We start from the raw sequence: 6,284 nt of genomic DNA on the forward strand, positions 1-6,284 counted from the left end.
TCGAGTAAGGACTTCGGACCTGATTCCGACTGAAAAGATGCCCTTTCCCGAGGAGTGGAATATGAAACGTAAGTGTGATCTTGCTGTTACTTCTACTTTGTTCTTTCATTTATTCTCTCATCGACACTCCTCATTTATTCTCTCATCGACACTCCTGGATGCCCGGAGCAGTTCCCTATCTTAAGAACTGGGTACGAGCCCTTGTTTCGACCTCTACATACGCCGAGCGCTCATGGCGTGATTTGTCAAAGGGTCGGTTGGAGGCCAAAAATCACGGTAAGCTTATTTCTCGTACTCTTTGATGATCCGAATGAGGTGGTTTTCAAAATATTTTATTAAGGTTTTCCATATGCAGGTTTGGGTAAAGACGCAGTTTTGAGGCCCTTGTCCAATGAGGAGGAAATTTCGGCCTCTGTCCCAAAGCCGGTGAAGGAAAATAAAAGGAAAAGAGCCTCCGTTCCCGTAGATCCAAAACCGAAGAAGAGGATGGCTCATAAGCCGAATAAGAATGTCATTCCTTTGACCGTGGAATCAGTTCTGCGTCTAAGGGATGAAGATGAATAATAATAAGAAGAAAACGATGAGTCCGCGCTGGCGGTCCGAATGAAGAGAACCACCGATGCCTCATCGACGGCTGGATCGATGATGCTCCATGAGGCTCCGCTTTGAGCTGAGGATATACCGGAGAAAGATTTGGGTAGAGTCCCCGAACTATCGGATATCAAAGACGTATCTCATCGGAGTCAACGGGCAGGGGATATGACCGAAGGGTCCTTAGAACCCCTTCGAACCGAGGAGAATGCTCCAGGCGATTCATTTGGGGCAGCAGCAATCGAGGATTCGCCTACCTTTCCCGCTTTTTCCGCAGGGGTGATTCGGGAAGCTCAAGCTCTGGGAGCCCTTAATCTAGACAGGCCTCACGATGAAGAAGATCCCTTTCGTGACCTGTTTACTGGCATTGAGGACGTTGCCGGTGCTGGTGATGAATCAGATCTTTTTCACAGATTGCGACAGGCTTTGAATCAGGTGAGCTTTTAAAATTATTTTGTCGGTACTATCTTTATGTTCATTTTTCATTAACTTTGCTTCTTGTTTCTTTGTAGGCAGCGGCAGTTCATCGAGAACAATGTTCTCGATCCCAAAATGAGCTGCATCGATATGAGGCCGACCTACAACGGGCTACTGACGAGAGGAACTCCCTTAGACTTTCCTTAGGGCAGAGAGAAGAGGAAATAAAAGACATCCGAGCTGAGCTGGCTAAGGCTTATCGAGATCAGATCGATTTGTCTGAGCAGGTAATGATGCTTTTGAAAGCCTATGGGCTTGATACTGGAATGATAGCTAACATTTCGGTCTCATAGCTGTAGTAAAAATTCGAGATGATCGGGAAGCTTCGTGAGGAGGTCGACGTGATAAGAACAGAGTCTTTGCGGTGGAAAGAAGGTATGGACTGCTTTGCTGCAGAAAAAGAGACTGCTCGAGCCCAGTTATCATCGTCCGAAACCCAACTTCAGAAAATGAAGGAAAAAGGCCTGGTTCAAGCAAGAATAATTGAGGAGCTTGAGGCTCGGTTGGCCTCTGTACTTGCCAAGGCCGAATCTGATGCCGAAAAGGCAAAGGTCGATGCAGATGTGCTCGTGGCCGTCTATCGGGCCGATGCTAAAGCTGCCCAAGTCCAGACAAGAGAGGCAGCCAAGTCTGCCGATACTCGAGCACATTGGGTCGCCGAACTTGCTAAGTGCCGATCCCGAAGGGAAACTCTCGAGGAGATCCATGCTCGTGGTTTCGATCTCGCTGAAGAGATAAAAAGGGCCAAAGAACTCGAAGCCGATACTGAAGCTCTAGTTTCTGATGGCAATGATGATGACGATGATGATGATGGGAGTAAGAGCGGATCCGAGAATGGTGGGGATCCTGATAAAGAAGAGATCGCTCCTGATCGAGAAGTTTAGTTCTTAGTTTTTACGTTGTAATCACCCATGCAGATAAATTTGTATATAGATATATCCCATTTTTTGCCGACTTGCTTCTGTTTTTGTTTCTTATATTGTGAGGATTTTATTCACGCCTTATGAATATTTTCACAATGATTTAAACAACTTAATCAAATTTGGAATTCGTAGCCTTTGTAACCGAGCGAGCGCTTACTCAAACTTGGAGCGATATAGCCCTTAGGCTTATTAGTTGAGTTAATGATTCGAGCTTGAAGAAATATAGCCCATAGGCATGATGGTCGAGTGAGTGCTTGCTCGAACTCGAAATAAAAGTAGCCCGTAGGCTTAGTAGTCGAGTGAATGATTCGAACTCGAAGCAATATAACCCGTAGGCGTAATGATCGAGTGAGAGTTTGCTCGAACTTGAAATAAAAGTAGCCCGTAGGCTTAGTCGAGTGAATGATTCGAACTCGAAGCAATGTAGCCCGTAGGCATAATGGTCGAGTGAGTGTTGCTCGAACTCGAAATAAAAGTAGCCCGTAGGCTTAGTCGAGTGAATGATTCGAACTCAAAGTAATGTAGCCCGTAGGCGTAATGGTCGAGTGAGTGTTTGCTCGAACTCGAAATAAAAGTAGCCCGTAGGCTTAGTCGAGTGAATGATTCGAACTCGAAGTAATGTAGCCCGTAGGCGTAATGGTCGAGTGAGTGTTTGCTCGAACTCGAAATAAAAGTAGCCCGTAGGCTTAGTCGAGTGAATGATTCGAACTCGAAGTAATGTAGCCCGTAGGTGTAATGGTCGAGTGAGTGTTTGCTCGAACTCGAAATAAAAGTAGCCCGTAGGCTTAGTCGAGTGAATGATTCGAACTCGAAGTAATGTAGCCCGTAGGCGTAATGGTCGAGTGAGTGTTTGCTCGAACTCGAAATAAAAGTAGCCCGTAGGCTTAGTCGAGTGAATGATTCGAACTCGAAGTAATGTAGCCCGTAGGCGTAATGGTCGAGTGAGTGTTTGCTCGAACTCGAAATAAAAGTAGCCCGTAGGCTTAGTGGTCGAGTTTATCTTAATTCTGATTGCATAATAAATCTCAAAATAGAGGAATTTTCCTTGGATATAAGATGCCGATAAAGAAGAGAACTTTCTTCGTACGTTATTACACGCCCGGGCTCAGGCCAATCTATATGAGCATGGTTCGCTTCGACCATTTGGCTCTTATAACTTTTCCTATTGGAACCCTGTTGTTGTGAAATAACTTTCTTGCGAGGCCTCGGATATTGTTGTAAATACTGCACGATCAATGGTTGCCTCATTCAAAAACTTGCCGAAAAACCCATTTGGGATAAAACCGGTCTAAGGGAAAAAGAGTGCAACACGTGCTTTCAAGCGAGAGATCCATCTTAGCCCTTGTTCGGACTTCTGCAGGGGTCAGTTTTGAAATATAAACGAATATGGAAAGGTCGTACCTTAGCAGTAGTACCGTTTTAGATGTGATACATTCCAGCTGCTTGATAGCTGTTTGCCGTTTATAATGCCGAGCCTGTACGATCCCTTTCTGATGTTCTCGAGCACCTGATATGGTCCTTCCAAATTCGGTCCTAGTTTTCCTTCGTTCGGATTTCAGGTATTGATGGTAATTTTTCTTAACACTAAGTCCCCAGGCTTGAAATGGCGGAGCTTGGTTCTTCGATTATAATATCTTTCGATTCGCTGCTTTTGGGCAGCCAATTAGACGAGAGCAGCTTCTCCTCTTTCGTCTGACAGTTCGAGGCTGGTATTCATAGCCTCGTTATTTGATTCTTCCATTGCGAATCGAAATCTGGCACTAGGTTCACCAACTTCGACTGGTATCAATGCTTCAGACCCATATACTAAGGAGAATGGGGTCGCCCCCGTACTGGATTTTGACGTCGTCCGATATGCCCAAAGGACTTCGGGCAGGATTTCTCTCCATTTCCCTTTAGCGTCGTTCAACCTCTTCTTTAAGTTTTGAATGACAGTTTTGTTCGTTGATTCGGCCTGTCCATTCCCACCGGGGTGATATGGCGTCGATAGTATCCTTCTTATCTTGTGGTCTTCGAGGAATCTTGTTACTTTGCTGCCAATGAATTGTTTTCCGTTGTCACACACTATTTCGGCGGGTATCCCGAATCAGCATATGATATGATCCCAAATAAAGTCTATAACTTATTTCTCTCTTATTCTCTCGAACGCCTGCGCTTCAACCCATTTAGAAAAATAATCAGTCATAAATAAAATGAATTTGGCTTTACCTGGGGTCGATGGCAGAGGGTCGACGATATCCATTCCCCACTTTATGAACGACCATGGGGATAGGACTGAGTGGAGTTGCTCTCCGAGTTGGTGGATCATCGGTGCAAACCTTTGACATTTGTCACATTTACGAACAAATTCCTTCGCATCTTTTCCCATATCGATCCAATAATACCCTGCTCTAATTATTTTTCGAACTAATGTATCGGCTCCAGAGTGATTCCCGCAAGTACCCTCGTGCACTTCCCGTAGGATGTAATCGGTATCTCCCGGACCCAAGCATACTGCCAACGGTCCATCGAATGTTCTTCAGTACAACGTTTCATCTGAAGCCAATGTGAATCGAGCAGCTTTAGTCCGTAGGGTTCTGGAGTCTTTAGGGTCTGATGGGAGTTTTCTGCTCTTCAAGTATTCAATATACTTGTTTCTCCAATCCCAGGTTAAGCTTGTAGAATTTATTTCGGCGTGACCTTCTTCGATTACTGATCTCAAAAGTTGAACAACATTCCCCGAGCCCGAGTCATCTACCTCGACCGACGACCCCAAATTCGCAAGCGCATCGGCCTCATTATTCTGTTCCCGTGATACATGTCGTAAAGTCCATTGTTTGAAATGGTGCAAAGTGACAAGAAGTTTATCAATATACCTTTGCATTCTACCTTCTCGAACTTCGAAGGTTTTGTTTACTTGACTCACCACCAGCAAGGAGTCGCAATTGGCTTCAATAACTTCTGCTCCCAAGTTTCTAGCTAGCTCGAGACCTGCAATCATGGCTTCATACACGACCTCGTTATTATTCAACCTGATAGTTTTAATAGATTGCCTAATAGTATTACCCGTGGGTGGTTTCAAAACTATGCCCATCCCGGACCCTTTCATGTTCGAAGCCCCGTTCGTAAAAAGGATCCATACCCCCAATGATGTACCTGATTTCAACATGAGTTCTTTTTCGACTTTGGGTACGAGGGTTGGCATGAAATCGACCACGAAGTCTGCTAAAATTTGAGACTTGATGGCCGTACAGGGTTGATATTCGATATCGTACCCACTGAGTTCGACGGCCCATTTGGCCAGTCGGCCTGATAACTCGGGTTTGTGCAAAATATTACGAAACGGGTAAGTGGTTAACACACATATGGGATGAAACTGAAAGTATGACCTTAACTTTCTTGAGGCGCTTATCAGTGCAAGTGCCAATTTTTCTAGGAGCGGATATCTAGTTTCCGCTTCTCCTAAGGTTCGACTCGAATAATAAATGGGGAATTGCGTACCTTGCTCTTCTCGAACTAGGACACCGCTTACTGCGACTTCCGATACTGCCAAGTACAAACAAAGTTTTTCGTCTATTTTTGGAGTGTGAAGTAGTGGTGGGCTTGATAGATATCGCTTTAGTTCCTCTAATGCTTGTTGGCACTCCGGGGTCCAAGCAAAATCGTTCTTCTTTTTGAGTAGAGAGAAAAATTTGTGACTTCGGTCAGATGATCTTGAAATGAACCGGCCTAAGGCTGCAATCTGATCTGTTAGCCTTTGTACGACCTTCACGTTGTCCACAACGACGATGTCTTCGATGACCTTGATTTTGCCGGGGTTAATCTCTATTCCCCGATGTGACACCATGAAGTCGAGGAACTTGCCCGAACCGACCCCGAAAGCACATTTTTCGGGATTGAGCTTCATGTTGTATTTCCTCAAAATTTCGAACGTTTCCTGCAAATGGGTCAAATGGTCCTCTGCGCGCAGGGATTTAACTAGCATGTCATCAATATAAACTTTCATTGATTTTCCTATTTGTTCTTCGAACATTTTATTTACTAGGTGTAGGTAAGTAGCCCCTGTATTTTTTAGCCCGAAGGGCATCACATTATAACAATACGTTCCATATTTGGTGACAAATGAAGTCTTTTCCTAGTCCTCCGGGTTCATCTGGATTTGATTATACCCGGAATAGGCATCGAGAAAAGTGAGAATCTCGTGTCCGGCCATGGCATCGATCATGCGATCGATGTTGGGCAGTGGAAAGGAATCTTTGGGGCATGCTTTGTTCAAATCCTTATAGTCCACACACATTCTAAGTTTGTTCCCTT

This window comes from Nicotiana tabacum, chromosome 13, assembly GCF_000715075.1.
Source record: "Nicotiana tabacum cultivar K326 chromosome 13, ASM71507v2, whole genome shotgun sequence".
Classification (NCBI taxonomy): Eukaryota; Viridiplantae; Streptophyta; class Magnoliopsida; order Solanales; family Solanaceae; genus Nicotiana; species Nicotiana tabacum.